The sequence below is a fragment of the Euprymna scolopes genome, chromosome 23, assembly GCF_053919585.1.
Source record: "Euprymna scolopes isolate OS-2025 chromosome 23, ASM5391958v1, whole genome shotgun sequence".
Lineage (NCBI taxonomy): Eukaryota > Metazoa > Mollusca > Cephalopoda > Sepiida > Sepiolidae > Euprymna > Euprymna scolopes.
This window is the reverse complement of record NC_136504.1, coordinates 12,757,065-12,774,099: the sequence shown is the minus strand read 5'-3', so window position 1 is coordinate 12,774,099 and position 17,035 is coordinate 12,757,065.

Genomic DNA, 17,035 nt, shown 5'->3' with positions numbered 1-17,035 from the left:
ATTAAGGACCTATTAGATTGGCGACTCTCTTTTGGACCCTGTCTAGGAATGAGAGACTAATAGCAGATGCACCAGCCCAGATGTGACAGCAGTACTCCATACATGGGCGAATGGTGTCTTTGTAGAGGTACAGGATACTTTCAGACATAAGCAACTTCCTAGCACGATAGAGAGAGTCCACCTTCTTTGCAGCATCCTTGATGGTCGGAGTTTCCTATCCTACCTCGACAGTTCAAAACCGTCCCCGAAACCTAATAGTTGATGCACTTTTCTCATCTCTATTTCTGTTCTGTTTTTATTTTCACTACAAGCGCTCGTTTGAGCTTCAATCTATGGTCCTTCTTGCCAAACTCTCATAAAAGCACTCCTCTATCTACAACCACTATCAACAATATCCCCTACTTTCTATCTGTGCCTAAATCCAAACGAAAATTCTATGAACAAAGTTTAATTTCCAAGAACTGCCCGCCTGTAGAACTCTGTTCTGCTGGGCTGTTTTCCAGCTGACTACAACATGGTCGTCTTCAAGTCCAATGTAAACAAGTACTTGTTGATCATCCCTTAAATATTCAAATTCTACCCAATTTCCACCATCACTACTGATCACTAGGCTGTTGTTTCAGTGACCACTTTACACTCATTAACCCCTATCCTCGAGTGGCCTTTGGTCCTTGATAAGTGGTGATTCCATTGTAAAAAAAATGAAAATATGAAACAATGGAATAAGTAAGAAAGAGTTAAAATAAGAATAGTACTCATAGATACATAATATATATATATATATATATATATATATATATATATATATATATATCATAAAATATAGAGTTACATAATTGTTAGTAAGAAATCTTAGCATGATGAAGTCCCCCCAGGTAAAGAGCACTGAAATAATTATAACTTTAAACAGAAGCATAATCAATTCGATTGATAATTTATTTGAGGTAAAAAAAGAAAAACTTATTTCAGCTGCATGTAAAAGCCCTGAAAAGTTCGATATTTGTAGAGTTTATTCGTATTATTTAAATACCCCATTAGAAATGAATGGCTTTCGTCTTGGGGTGATTCCATGTCTTGACAAGCGTCTGGGACTACCCTTCACTCCTGATTTGTAATGGAACACATACATCAAATCTGTTGTCAAGATTGCTCGAAAAAAGGTTGGATAATTCTACCGCTCCTATAGGTATCTCATTGCCGATGCATTCTCTATCTGTATAAGAGCCAACTACGCCATGAAATGGAGTAATGTTGCCACATCTGGACAGGAGCTGTTTGGTGCACGCTATCTTGTCTTGATAGAGTTCAAATCCAGCTTCGAAACCTAGTAGGTGATAACCTTTTCTCTTCCCTGCAACCTCTTTCCCACAGAAGAGATGTTGGGAACCTGTCTGCTTTATCGTTATTTCCATAACAAGTGCTCGCTTGAGCTCCAATCTGTGGCGTCCCCTTGCTAAACTTTCACAATAAACACCTATCTAGCTGAAACCACTATCAATAAAAAAAAAAGACACGCTGGTCATAAGTTCTACATCTTAATTATCGACCCACCTACTGCTTGGAGCCATCACGATTTGTAAGCAAAGAATCAAAATTCATCGCCTATTGTTTTGCCCAAAATTTATTATTGTTATTATTTTCTTTGTCTGACAAATTCCTAAACTTATTGAAAAACACAAATATCAGAATGACATTTCATCCATCAAGTTACATTCCTGGAAACCTTTTTAATGTAAATATTTTGATTCTTCTAAAACATAATTTTTCACATCGATAACATTTTATATCTAAACAACATTAATCATAATAATCAATTATCAACAATACTAACTGGTATTTTTCCTGGAAGAATGCTTAAGAGTTGTTGTTTTATTAGTTAGGCCTGGAAATTATTGAGTGATGTGTTAAACACAGGAGAAATAAAATAAAAATTGTGTTTCTATTTTGTATTTTACTATATTTTGTCTCCACGAAATATCGTGTATTTCATCCTAATAACTATTTTCCTAAAGATGAAATTCAATAGAAGTAAAGATTTTTCTGTTACACACGTCTGGCTTGTGCTTTTTATTGATATCAATCTCTTTCTTTATTCATTTATTTCAAAAGTTACAAGAAACGGAAGTGACGTCATAAATTAAAAAAACATTCATTTATTTAAATGTCTGCCATCGCAAAGTCTCTTTCATTCATTTTTTGTCTTCTTTTGAAGTAAGAGTTCATGTACCAAGTCCAGTGCTTCCATGACTGCCATCGTCTGTCTTCTCCACAACCTCCAGTTACAGACTGTTCAATCTTTGTTTATGTTCTAACATTCTTATTGAAAAACATAAATATCAGAATGGAATTCATCCATCAAGTTACATTCCTGGAAACTATTTAATGCAAATACTTTTAATCTTCTGAAACATAAATGTTCACAACAATAACATTTTTATATCTAAACAACATTAATCATTATAATTAATTATTTTCGGTAAGTTAATAACATAACATTGGTGAGTTTGAGATCTGGATACTATGGACGACAGACGAGCACCAAAATATTGGAAGAGAGCGACTTGCATTAAAATGATTCGCGAAATGTTGGAAAACTTAGATGCAACATAGTGCTTCTTGAAGATTTTGGGTAGCACAAGATATAATCTGAAGACACGCGACGGAGATGCAGAAACATGGATAACAGCAAAGGTCACTGCAGGTGTTCTGTCATCGCACAACGGAATAAGTCGAGAAAAGGCGGGAAAAGATCGAGGCCAAGTAATACAGACATTGATGAGAACGCTAAATATCGACTATGAAGAAAGTGCTGTACAAGAATATTTGTTGGTCTTCATACAAGAACTGGAAGACCCAACTATTCATAGTCAAGGCTCAAGAGAACTGCTTAACAACAGCAAAGAAACTCGTCCAAAAGGTCAAACACACAGATATAATCTTCTCATCACCAACGTGCACAATAGCAAGTGGTTCGTTTTCAGTCTGAATGAACTCCCGCACGTCATGAAAGCTAAGTTCTCCTAAACTGTATGTTTTCAGCGAACGCCACGTTATTGTCACCCACATCTTCAGAAAGGGGCTCAGAATTAAATCAAACGACTATATAAAATTGCTATCCACTGTTGTCAAGCACTGAGTGGAGATAGTGGCTGCAGTAAGGTCATACGCGTGGCAGCAAGATTCAGCTCTGCTCCACAGCACAGAAGTGGCTTCCTAAGAACTTCAAAGGTTTCACTAATTCCAACGTCTATCTCTCCCATATACAGTTGATCGTAACGCAGTTTGTATTTATTGTAACGCAGTTTGTATTTATTGTAACCTAGTGTATTTATGCCAACAATGTAAAAAGCTTGCGTTCTGGTGGCGATAAAGTCGCTGAAAGCGTTTTTGATATCGCTTAGATTTTTTTAAGCATTTCTCACGCAGAAAGTTGTGGAATAGGAGGTACATAGACCAGTCCTTTCACTAATAAGAAAACATCGCAGGGTGTGAAATCTGGAGATCTGGGAGGCTAGGCCATGAGATCGTGATTGTCTTGCCAAGATTGTCCAATCCATATTTTCTGGTTGAGTAAACACCATTCGTGGATCTGAAAACAAATGAAAAATCAATAACCTTCGAAAAAACTTAATGCATTTAGCTTTAAAATGGCACCGCTTTCATCTTACAATGTCTTATGAAGACTTGAAATGTGCCCAAGACTTTTCAAACATCTTGTATTTTGAACTTGTATGGATGTTATTTATTCATTTATTTTATTTATCATATAGAAACATTCAAATAAATGCTAGGTAGAAATAATTTTCCCTGCACCAATTTGATGCCCCCATGTGGAAAGCAACATCATATATATATATATATATATATATATATATATATATATATATATATATATATATATATATATATATATATATATATATATATATATATGTGTATAGTCTGGTTAAATGCAACAGAATTTTTAAAATTTATTTTTCCTTTTGATTTTCTCGATTTTCCGAGCATTTCTTTTAGTTTCAGTTGGTAAATTAAGTATTATGTAGTCGAGTAATTTTTCTTTAGCGCTTTCGATAAATGATGGCCATTAGTAATTTTGTTAAACGGGCTTTTTTTCTGTTACCATAATATAGATAATATGTTAATACGTTTTATTAATAATTATCCGTTGCATAATTTTCCGTTGCTAATTTTGCATAGTCTAATTTTCCTAAATTCGAAAGATTAAAATATCACATTTATGGTTTTTATTTATAACTATTTTTTCTACGAAACGAAGCCTACTGTATGAATAAAGTTGATTTCAACTGTAATAGAGAAATATCTATTATTATAACCAAGAACGGTGACCCCGTTTTTCTTCTACTAAACTGTTGAAAAAGAAGTGGCTTACCGTTAAAGCGGCTGCGCGTTTGTGCCTACAGAGCACAAATTGAGAATCAAGATGGCGCCCGCAGGCTTTTATGTGGAAAAAAGTCTCGTGGAATCTCGGGGAATCTCGGAGAATCTCGTACCCTGGTTCCATAAATAACGAGAAAAAGGAAAGCGGGAGGACAGACGATTTTTAGTCACTAAAGCGAACGGACGTGTGTAAAAGAAGAGGTAGAAGAAAAGAGTGTGGTGAACGAAACAAACAACGACTCGGTTGAAAGTAGAGTTGTAACGGCATGACGTCAGGATTTGACCCCAAGCTAATTCCCCTGTTTGATGGCAGTAGCACTGATCACTCAGTGCAGGAATGGGTGGAAAAAGCAGAATTAATATGTCAGCTCAGTGGAGTGAAGCGTATAGAATGTGTGGTCCCAATGCGCCTCACTAGGGGAGCATATGCAGTATACCAGCAGTTGGCTGATGAGAAGAAAACAGATTTTGTCTGCATCAAGCGCGCCTTTTTTACAGCATTTGCGTTAGATCCAGTTACTGCATGGAAGGAATTCATGGCCCGAAAATTACATCCCGGGGAAACGGTGGATGTGTATCTGGCTGAACTAAAAAAGCTATCGGTCGTTTTTGGAGGGATGTCAGACAAAGGCTTGGTGTACGCCTTTGTTGCAGGATTACCTAAGAGTGTAGAAGATCTGCTCCGTGCCTCATCCCAAGTGGACGTTATGGACATATCGGAAGTATTGGCGTGGACACGAGCAATACTAAAGAAAATCCCTAACACTATAGACCAAGCGGCAGCCGTACAACCATCACAGGTTGGATTGCAGGACCTGAGCGCAGCTACAACCTGCTATAAGTGTGGAGGACCCAACCATTCGGCCCGTGATTGTCTTTCGTCACGTCAACCAACTCGGAAACTTGACGGGCCGCAGTGCTACAAGTGCAAAAAACGCGGACACCTGGCCCGCACCTGTCCGGAAAACGGGCAAGGGGAAGAAGCTCCAGCGCCAGTCTTCTCCCCAGATCGTTATTGAGCAGGGCGCTGCCCACTGTAAGCATACACATTAATGGAAGCGAGCGCCTCGGGCTTGTGGACACTGGGTGCACCCAGACTCTCGTGAGCAAGATATGCTGTGCCACTTGGAAAGCAGAGAGAATTCCGGTACTAACTGTAGGCGGAGGTTCACTAGCCTCTTGTGGGGTGAGCATTATCCGCGCAAGCATCAACGACGGGCCTGCAGTAGCCGTGCGAGTCCTGGTTGTGGAGGGAGATACGATCTACTCCTGGGTATGGACTTGATTACACAACTGGGTGGAATTACTGTGGACAGAACCGGCAAGGTACAGTTCTCCCGATGTGAGGAACACGTTTGTGCTGCTATAACTCTCGACGAGCCTGACTTTCGTGCAGAGTATGATAGAAACACCAATGCATGGACGGCGTCTTGGAAGTGGTCAAACGATCAGCCACCAATATCCTTGCGGAACTGGTTATCGGAATATCCCCCACCCATGTGGCTAAGGGAACAGTATGAAGAAGAACTGCAGACGTGGATCGACAATGGCTGGCTTCTTCCATACCCAGAGGATGAGCTTTCCCCCCCCCCCCCGCGAGGGCTGATTTCCTTGATGGCCGTCGTACAAGAGACCAAACAAAAGGTCCGCCCCGTCCTAGACTATCGTGAGCTCAATGAGCATGTCGACCCATATACGGCAAGGTGTGTGCACTCAAATTAAGGGAGTGGCGACAGAAGGGATCGAATGTGGCAACTCTGGACCTACGCAAGGCCTATCTGCAAATACGCATTGAGAGGAAATTGTGGCCATTTCAGACTGTGGAAATTAGAGGAACCCGATATTGTCTAACCAGGCTAGGGTTCGGTCTAAATGTGGCACCAGGAATTATGACAGCAATCATGCATGCTATCCGGCAGCAAGATGAGGCAGTGCAACAGGCAACATCCTCATACATCGATGATATATTCGTCAAAGAGCCTCATGTCAGCGCAATCGATTAGAATGCACTTTGAGAGCTTTGGATTGACATGTAAGGAACCAGAGCGTCTGTGCGATGAAGCAAAAGTTCTCGGCCTGCACGTGCGCAATAGCAAGGAGGGACTTTGCTGGAGAAGAGGAAGTCACGTCCCCAAGGTCCCATCAAACATCACTCGACGAACAGTGTTTTCGCTTTGTGGAAAGATGGTAGACCATTTCCCTGTGTGCGGTTGGCTCAGGGTAGCCGTGGCGGCCATAAAAAGACGTACAACAGCCGTGTCGTCGGGATGGGACGATGCAGTACACGATGTCACCCTAAGGAACATGCTGACAGAGACTGTGTCCAGGGTGACCAGTGATGACCCCGTTCAGGGAAAGTGGTGCGTCAGCGGGAATGAGTTCACGGTTTGGGTGGATGCTAGTTCACTGGCCCTTGGAGTTGCTCTTGCAGTTAATGATTCCATTATTGAAGATGCCTGTTGGCTTCGGCCAGAGAATGATTCGAGGCACATAAACCTGGCCGAACTTGATGCCACATTGAAGGGCGTTAACTTGGCGCTTCAATGGCAAGCCAATGTTCTACATATCATGACTGACTCGGCATGCACTCATCGGTGGATAACCGATGCATTAAGTGGAAGAGCACGGCTGACGACACGAGCATCGAGTGAGATGTTAATTCGCAGACAGCTTGCCACCTTGGTCGACACCATCACAGAGTACGACCTGACTGTGGACATAGTGTTGATTAGGTCTGCGCTCAACAGAGCAGACTCTCTGACATGAGTTCCTCAACGATGGCTTCTGGCTGGTGCTCGGAGAGATTCTGATAATCTGCAAAACACATGTGCAGCAGTTGTGTATAATGTGGATGCAGCGCGCATCATGGACATTCATCGACAGTGTGGACATCCTGGCATCAAGCGGGCACTGTACTTTGTCAAAATGATTGATCCAGGAGTAGAAAAAAAAAGATATCCGGAGAGTGGTAGAAAGTTGCGAGGCCTGCCAATCCATCGACCCAGCTCCAGCACGATGGAAGAAAGGGGAGTTGGGAGTGAGTGGTAAGTGGCAGAGAGTGGGCATGGACATCACACACTACGGTGGCAACCACTTTCTTACCCTCATCGATTGTGGGCCTACACGTTTCGCAGTCTGGAGACTCCTCGGGCGCCAGGACTCTTGCAACATTATTCGCCAGCTGTCATCCGTGTTCTGTGAAAGAGGTACGCCCGATGAAGTGCTGACGGACAACGACCCAGCCTTTTGCAGCCATCAGATGAGGCAGTTCTTACAAGAATGGGGTGTGCGGCTGCGGCTTAGATGCGCTTATGTGCCTTCTGGCAATGGTATAGCTGAGAGAAGCCACCGCAGCATTAAAACAATTGCAGCCAGGAAGCAGTGCACCATCGCAGAAGCTGTGTACTGGTATAATCTCATGCCGAAGGATGGCGTCTCTCCAGGAACGGCGCCTGCAAATGCAATCTATTAGTACCGTGCCCGAGAAAAAGGAATCCACCCCGATACAACTGTGGCCACTGAGATAGAACGGAATCGATATGCCAAAGGGGACGCTCTCTGGATGAAGCCGCCAGGAAACCGATGTACTGACAAGTATAAACGGGGCACAGTGACCGATGTGGTTAGTCAGCAGTGTGTCCAGGTTGATCGCGTACCCCGCCACGTTTGGGACCTACGGCCGGCGACACATGGACCACCTCTAGTGGACGATGAGAGTGACTCTGACTCTGAGACAAGTGGGCCATCGCTTTGGTTTGCACCATCCCTATCAAGCAGTGACTCTGATATCAGTAGCCTCCATGGAGATGAAGCCTTCCCCGACCATCAGGTAGTGGATGAGAGCGCGCGCGAAGACGAGAGCAGCACTGTCCCCCTTCGCAGAAGCACCCGACGGCGGCGATCGCCACCCCCTGCCGTCTCTGTGATCATGAGATCAGGCGGGAGTGTGGAGAAAGAAGTGGCTTACCGTTAAAGCAGCTGCGCGTTTGTGCCTACAGAGCACAAATTGAGAATCAAGATGGCGCCCGCAGGCTTTTATGTGGAAAAAAGTCTCGTGGAATCTCGGGGAATCTCGGAGAATCTCGTACACTGGTTCCATAAATAACGAGGAAAAGAAAGCGGGAGGACAGACAATTTTTAGTCACTAAAGCGAACGGACGTGTGTAAAAGAAGAGGTAGAAGAAAAGAGTGTGGTGAACGAAACAAACAACGACTCGGTTGAAAGGAGAGTTGTAACGAAACCAAGCCTACTGTATGAATAAAGTTGATTTCAACTGTAATAGAGAAATCTATTATTATAACCAAGAACGGTAACCCCGGTTTTCTTCTATTAAACAATACAGATATGACGAATACCTAATAAAAAAAAACTCTCTAAGAAAAAGCGACATTTCTTTTCCCTACGAAACAAATCAATTGAAATCTATCTTTTTATTCATTCTCTTCTTTTCCCCTTATCCATCCTGTTCTTGTTTTCTTTATTGTGCTGCCTTAAGCTCTAACGCTTATGCATCTGTTAAATGCTTATAATTGTAGGTGTACGTGCATATTTGATGCTTCGTCGGATGTCAGCGTTTCTTTGTTCAGGCACGTACCACCAAGCACAGCACGTCACCCAAATAACTTATACCTTACCGGACATTTTCTATCTCAACTGGAGGCTCGAACTCCTGGGATTAATATTAACAAAATGAAGAGAAACCATCTCGCTTGAAATAAGATTTTTTTAGATATCGAAAGTCCTAGCTTGTAAAATAATAATAATAATAATGATAATAATAATAACTGGCGGGACCTGTGGAAATTCCACAGGGGCCTCATCCGTATGTAATATATTGATGTTGGCATTCTGTAGATGTTCAGCGTAAATGGTGATGCTCTGATATTATTGTAGCTTTTTTGTTAAAACTGCAAAAGTATTTATCTAAGATAGCATGAACGCTCGGTAAAGCCCGGTCGTAAAGTACGCTTAAATATTATATTTTAAGTCTTGCAGATTTTCTATATATTATTATAGAGTTAATGTTTTAACGATTTTTATATATTAAAAAAAATATATCCATATTACTTGAGTGCATTAGCTTGGATCGAAACCGAAATAAAAACTTATGAATATACATATATATATATATATATATATATATATATATATATATATATATATATATATATATATATATATAACTTGAGATGTTTCAGCCATAATCGAAACCAAAATCAAAACTTATGAATAAGTTTTGATAAAATTATTTATAAAAAAATAGATGATTTACGCGCCATCAGCTATAATCGAAACGGAAATCAAAACTTATGAAGAATTTTTGGTAAGATTATTTATTACAAGAAATAGAAGAACATAACAATTAAACGACTCGGATGTAAGCGTGATACACAAAAGAACACACACGATACCGTGTTAATATATAGATAATAATAATAATAATAATAATAATGATAATAATAATAATAATAATAACAGTAGTAACAACAATAATAACGATAACAATAACAACGATAACAATCATAATGATAATAATAATAACAACAATAACAATAATAATAATAATAACAACAATAATAATAATAATAACTACAACAATAATAATAACATTAATAATAATAACAATAATAATAATAACAATAATAATAATAATAATAACAACAACAACAATAATAATAACAACAATAATAATAATAACAATAATAATAATATAACAATAATAATAAAATAATAATAATAATAATAATAACAATAATAATAATAATAATAATAATAATAATAACAACCACAATAATAACAACAACAACAACAACAACAACAATAATAATAATAATAATAATAATAATAATAATAATAATAATAATAGGCATCTTGATTAGAGGACTAGGAAACCAATGACAATGCACAATTCATTACACCCAAAAGACGATACCGACCAACTGTATGTAAAAAGGAACGAAGTGGGAAAAGAACTAATGTAGAAGACTGTGTAGAAAGCACAAAAAAGATTTGAGAAAAGTACATGCCAGAACACAGAAATATGAATCATAACAACCAGAGACACAAGATGAACAACACAGAAAATGATGAAACCAGAAATAAAAAGACAAAAAAGAAAAATGAACGATTCATAAAATAACAACAGAAGAAAATCACGTAAACACTTAGACATGTCTAAGGAAAGGACATATGAACAGAGAAACATAATCTATAGTAACAGCTGCATAGAACAACGCGATTAGAACGAACCACATCAAAGCTAAAATAGATAAAACACAGGAAAACAGTAAATGTAGACTCTGTGGACAAAAAAGTGAACCTATAAACAACATAATAAGCGAATGCATAAATTAACCCAAAAGGAATATAAGAACAGGCACGATCGCACCCGAACATGCAAACAAATGCTTCCAACACAAACCGGAGACTGTACTGGAAAGTGAAAACCACAAAAACCATTTGGGATATGGAAATACAAATAGATAAACGCATCCAAGCCAGAAGACCGGACATCATAATAATAAAAAGAATAGAAAGAATCTGTCAAATTGTAGAGTTTGCCGTCAAAGCAAAGGGACAAAAAAAAAAAAAAAAAAAAACGAAATAAATACAGTCCCAATAATTGTAAGAGCATTAGTCTTAAAGAATTTAGAAAAAAGATGAGGAGAAATCAGAATCAAGGGGAAGACTCAAACTATGCAACGGACAAGTAATGATGAAAACAGCTGGAATCTTAATGAAAACGATTGAATGCGAAACTTAATCTACATGAATGACAAACGATAACCAGTCATATAGAAAATATGCAACGAAAATAAAACAAAAGTAAAATTAATTTGGTTCCTGATGACGATCATCAATGTTAAAAAAAAATATGTAACAGAAAATTGAACAATAGAAAATTTGGTAACGGACGTTAAGAAACGGAAATTTAGTAAACGGAAATTAAGAATGGAAAATTAAGCAGCGGAAAATTAGGAAAAAGAAAATTAGGCAACGGAAAATTGGGCAACGAAAAAGTGGGCAATGGAAAATTATTCAACGGAATATTAGTGAACAGAAAATTGGACAGAAGAAAATTAGACAACGTAACATTAGGAAACGGAGAATTAGGCAACAGGGTATTAGGAAATAGAAAGTTACACCACAGAAAATTAAGCAACAGAAAATTAGGCAACGGAAAATAGTAAACGGAAAATACGGCAATAGAAAATTAGGCAATGAAAAATTATGCAAAGGAACATTAGACTATGAAAGAGTAGGTTATGAAACAGTAGGCAACAGAACATTGGGCACTAGAAAATTAGGAAACGGTAAATTAAACAACAGAAAATTAAGCAACGGAAACTTATCTACAAAAAGTTGAAAAGGAAAATTAGGAATGACAAAATTAGGCAACGGAGCATAAAGAAACGGAAAATTGAACCACAGAATTTAGAACAGAATCAAAAAAATCTGGAATCATCCCGTCATTAGTTAAGAGGAAAGCAAAAGAAGTAACGTCTGTTAGTAATTTATAAAAAAAAAAGTGAAGTCATTTAATGAGTTAAATATCGACATTGAATAACGAAATATTAAAATTGTAGCAAAGAAGGAAGGTCGCACAAGTTGTTGAACAAATATTCATGCTGTATGCCTTGTTTAATTAGAAGAAAAATGGGTTACTGTTCTTGGTTATGAGTACGTAGAAATCGTTTGTTGAGTAGATATTCACTTTTAGGCTTTGTTTGTAGAAATAAAATTATTATGAGGACAAAATTCTCCATCATAATTGAAATCTTTTTTTTTTTGTACAATTTCATCAATAAGCAGGCATCGGCTTGAAAGTCTTTTGGGGAAAATATTTTAGGGTTCCCGTTACAAAAGCCAAGTGAAGATTCCGTATTATATAATAGTCCCTCTAGACTTAGAAAACAATGGATACATCCTGTAATTGCTGTGCGTGTAATTACAAAACAACGGTTGCGCATTCCCGCTCACACCCATGCTGAAACACCAGTGCTTGACTATGTTGTATATAAACGATAAAAATTATATCTGGAGCAGGACCATATAAGCATTAACAAAAATATGAGACATCGACAAGATTCGAGACTGCGCTTAAAAATAGGAAAGGAGAAATGTGAAATTTTAATGCAAAGTTAGAAGATACTGTTGCTAGATATTCCTAATAAAAAAGAAATGTTAATTTTTTTTTTTACGTTAAACAAACGTGGTAATATACGTAAATATGTCTAAGTAGTTTGTATGTGTTTTCTCAGTTGGACATTCTTCTATCTATTTTTGCAGCATAACAATTGCACGAACGACCTGGAATGCTTGCATAATATTTACACAACACTAAAACTGATAATGAATTCTAAGAAAGAACAACTGAAAGGACTGTTATTCTCCAACTTTCTCTTTGTGTGTGTGTGTATATATATATATATATATATATATATATATATATATATATATATATAGTAAGTTATAAAATATATATGGCGATTAAGCTACACTGAATATTCCGCGTTTCATCCACTCTAGGACTCTTCAGGCTTATGCGCATAAGCCTTAAGAGTCCTAGAGTGGATAAAACGCGGAATATTCAGTGTAGCTTAATCGCCATATATATTTTATAACTTACTAACTAGCTCTACCAACGTATTGAGCAATTTTGAAATAAATACTTAAAGTTTACGCATAAATTTATACTTTCGTATATTAACTTTATGTGAGTAAATGAAGTATATATATATATATATATATATATATATATATATATATATATATATATATATATATATATATATATATATATATATATATATGCTAGCTGTATATACCCGGTGTTGCCAGATTGAAACATGTTAGCGGGCGGATGATTTAGTCCCATACTATTAGGTTGAGATGAATTTTTAAGTTTGATTTCAAATGATGTATTTTCAAATAAGTTTTCGTTATAATACCTTTACTTTATATATCATTTTAAAGAGCGTTTTTCACTCTAATCGTTTAAATTAGAATTGTTTTAAAACAATTATGTCTTCTTTTCAGAACGTTGAATACAAGATGGAAAAAAGCAAAGCCGCACAATTTTCTCATTTCGATTCAAGCTAGGCCAAAAAACTGCTGAAACAACTTACGATATCAACGAAGCTTTTCGCATATGAGAGCATTACTGAACGCACAACACAATGGTGGTTCAAGAAATTTCGTGGCAGCGACGAGAGTCTTGAAGATTATAAGCGTAGTATTCGGTCACCGGATATTTTCAACGATCAATTAAAGGCCTTGGTCAAAGCCAATCCACGCAAAACTGTTCGAGAACTTACTTCTGAATTTGATGTAACGTATACGACGATTTCCAACCACATGAAAAAAATGGGGGAAAAACTTGATAAAAGAATGTCTCACAAATTGAACGATAACCATAAGAAACGCCGTTATGAAGTGTCATCTTCCCTTCTTTTATACAATAACGACCCGTTATTTGACAGGGTTGTTACTTGCGATGAACAGTGGGCTCTTTACGACAGCTGACGACGCTCAGCTCAGTGGTTAGACGCTGACGAAGCTCTACAACACTCCCCGAAGCCAGATTTGCACCAAAAGAAGGTCATGCTGACTGTTTGGTGGTCTGCGACTGGTTTCATCCATTACAGTTTTTTCTGAAGACAGGCGAAACTCTACCTCACCCGCCATATTCTCTAGATCTCTCACGTACTGACAACCACTTTTTCAAGCACCACGTCAACTTTCTGGGCAAGAAATACTTTAAAATCCTAAGCGATATCAAAAACGCCTTCAGCGATTTCATTGCCACCAGAACGCAAAATTTTGACGTTACTGGCATAAAAGCACTTGTTTTATAGGTTGATTCTGATTGGGCTTATTTCTGTTAATTAACCTTTGTTTGTGGCGAGATTTGTTTATCTGAATTTAAAAGTCGAAAACCGCAAGAACTTTCTTGTCAATCTGATATATAAGATACAAGTTTCCTAGAGATGGATCACATGTTTGACTTATGGCAGCATAAAATACATTAATTTATGTCTATGAAAATTAAACAGAAAATGGCTTAAAGGGGAAATAACTCTCACAGCTTAAATAAATGAACTTACTTCCGGTTTTAAAGACAACTGGTTTGATAATAATTGAAAATAAATTGAAGTAAATATAAATTAAATTAAAAATACTTTAAATAATATTTCTAAATAGATCCATTTAAAATAGACCATTTCTATTACCACAATAAATTAATAATATGGAGTTAATTATTAAAATATATTTTTTAATGTAATATGCAAATGGCATTATTTCTTGAACGTAGATTTCTTCTTGGATACATATTATATATGGAAATCATGCATAAATGTGTAAACGTCCATTTTTAATGTGAAAATTAATTTGTTGAAAAAATCTACCTTTTATGCATATAAATCAAATTCTGAACAAATAAACAAACATACAGGAATACGACTTTACAGAGTTTTTTAATTATACTAGCATGCTGACCTGACGTTGCTCGGGATTGAATAATGATCAACGAATGTTTCGCACTCCCATATTTTTATTGACATCGACATCGGTGAAATCGACCCTTTTTTTAAGCAAATCGATTGATTAACTTATCTAATTAGGAACTCATCGCAGTGCATCGGGAGGAAGCTCACACGCGTCTTGCTATGGCTTAATTTACAATACATTGTAGTTTACATTGCACTGTAGAGAACCACTGTCGATTTATAAAATTATTTTTATATAATGATTTGAATTAAAGTTTAAAATGCAAAAGATCAAGTATCATTCCAATTGTGTTCTAAACAAAAACATTCATTTTGAACACGCCCCTGTCATATCAAAGAACCTACTGTTGATTTTATATGTTGGGCATTTCGATTTTTGTTGTAATAACACTTCTACAAATGCACTTGTGATGTTATGTGGCGTGAAGTGTGAACTTTGGACCAAATAGCCTGTTCCTTCTTTTATCGGATTATTTCGATTATTTATACAAATCGAAGATATTCCGACAGAAATCCTACGAAAAAAAAAACACTGCCAGGAAAATGAAGTTTCTTCGTGTTAAATTTAATAAAAATCGGTTCATCTGTTTTCCAATCCATTGAGAGCGGACTTACAGACACACAGAAAAAGTTCCGTATATATATATATATATATATATATATATATATATATATATATATATATATATATATATATATATACTAGCCGAGAAATTCGATATTTCTCGGGATTGAATGAGGATCAATTAATGTTACACACTTCAAATACTTTATTGACATAAAAATCAGTAAAATCGCGAATTCGACAATCAAATTGATTGGTCGCCTGTTCTAGCAGTGACAGTCCACAATAATTGTAGTCTACATTGCACTGTAGAGAACCTACTATTTTTATGAAATTATTTGTATATAATGGCTTGAATACTACAAATTTAAAATACAAAATTCAAGTATCATGGTTTAATTGTTCTCTAAACAGGAACTGTTTATTTAATCCTTAGGACCCATATACGTGTTTGGTGATAAAATTTCTTGAATGCACTTGTGATGTTAGGCTGTATAAAGGTGTTTTACTGGTCAAAATCAGATTGTTCCTTCTTTAATTGAATTTTTTCGCTCATCGTTTTTCAATACTTATCAGAGGCATTCCGATCCAAAAAAAAACTATCTAAGTACACTCACTAACACATATCATTCATCTGTGTGAAATTAAAAAAGAACGGCCCATCGGTTTCGGAGTCCATAGGAACTCTCTCTCTCACACACAGACACAGTATATCTATCTATCTATCTATCTATCTATCTATATATATATATATATATATATATATATATATATAGTGTTCCAGTATTTTTAATCCATATACATTTGATATTTTAGTGTTTTCAACGAACACCTTTCTAAACTAGGAATGTGGGCAGCCATGTTATTTTAGATGTTGGCAAGTCGAGCTTGTATCGGAAAGGTGTAGGGTCAATCTTCTGGACAATGCATTGGGCGTGTTTCCAATGTTGGGGGGAGTGATTATTAATACAGGACCTGTTTGATATTCTTTAATTCTCTGTATACTATTTTTTTTTTTATTAACCGAGCCAAATTGATCTCAAATAGTAAAAAGATTCTAAAGAATATCAAACAGATCTTGGTTAATAACCAATTCTCCAATTTCTTATTAGATAAACAAATTAAACTAACAATTAGAAACTTTGACGAAACTAATAATAACCAAGTTAACAATCCCCACCCCATCAGTATCGCAACCAGCTACACAACAACTTTAAATCAGATCTGAAGAAATATAATACATCGATATATATATCCCCAGTCAATAATAAGATCCGATTTGTCATATACTACAAGAAATTAACCTTATAATTAAAAACAATACTTCCTGGACAACAAAATCAGTCGATGAAACCAATGTTCTCTACCAATTCAAATGCTCCCTGAGGGAATGTATCCCCAACACCAATATCTACATTGGACACACGACCAATACATTGTCCAGAAGATTGCCGCTACACCTTTTCGATACAAGCTCGATTTGTCAACACCTAAAAAAACATGGTTGCCCACATTCCCAGTTTAGAAAGGTTCTAGTTAAAAAAAAACAAAAATCAT